Consider the following 935-nt stretch of genomic DNA (forward strand, 5'->3'; position numbering starts at 1 on the left):
TGGGGGGGGCGGGGGTTGGGGGTGGGGGTACAGGGGTGGGGTGGAAGTGGTAGGGTGGGATGGTAGGGGTTGAGGTATTAATAACTTAGCTTTGATTTAATATTTTTTTGCTTTAAGAGATTAAAGTGGGTTACAACCATTTTATCCAAATCCATATTTACCCATTATTTATATTTACCCATAATGTATATGGTGGATTGTGATCCAATCCATTTTAACTCAATCCATCCAAATTCGATCCAAACCACCCATTTGCCACCCCTAATACACTCTACCAAATGACCCCTAAGTGTATTAAAATGTGTGATAAATGTATTATTCATCAATAAATCTTGTATTATATGTGTTTTATAAATTGTTGTCACGACCCAACCCACCGGGCCGTGCGGGCACCTACTCTAACATCTAAGTAGGAGAACCCTCGATTTCCAAAACAGTTTTAAGACATGCGGAAGATTTTAAGAAAGCTGAAGAACAATAATATTCATAAGATTTTCATAAAATAAGGGTTTTGACAACAATATGAGTTAAGACTTTTAAAGTAATTAACACTCCAGGGATCTAGTCTAAACAGGTACAAGAGCTACTAAGAGTACAAGGTATAACAAATCATAAATGACGCAACTCCCAACATGCGGAAGGAAAAGTAGAAGTTGTTGGAGATTGCCTTCGTCTTCACCTACGAAACATCACTGATCTTGCAACCAGACTATGCCAAAAAGGCATAGCAAGAGTAGTATCAGTACAATCACATGTACTGGTAGGCATCATCGGTCAACCCGATACCCACCACATAATATAAGAAATCGACTAGCAAGAACATGCAATAAGACTGTTCGCTCCTCTACCTTTATATTTTCCTACCCTTACCATTCCGGATATTAATATCATACTAGCATACTTGACTCTAACCCTTTACTCGCTTCATTCTTACT

Source organism: Solanum tuberosum, unplaced genomic scaffold (genome assembly GCF_000226075.1).
Source record: "Solanum tuberosum cultivar DM 1-3 516 R44 unplaced genomic scaffold, SolTub_3.0 scf00174, whole genome shotgun sequence".
NCBI classification, from domain to species: Eukaryota; Viridiplantae; Streptophyta; class Magnoliopsida; order Solanales; family Solanaceae; genus Solanum; species Solanum tuberosum.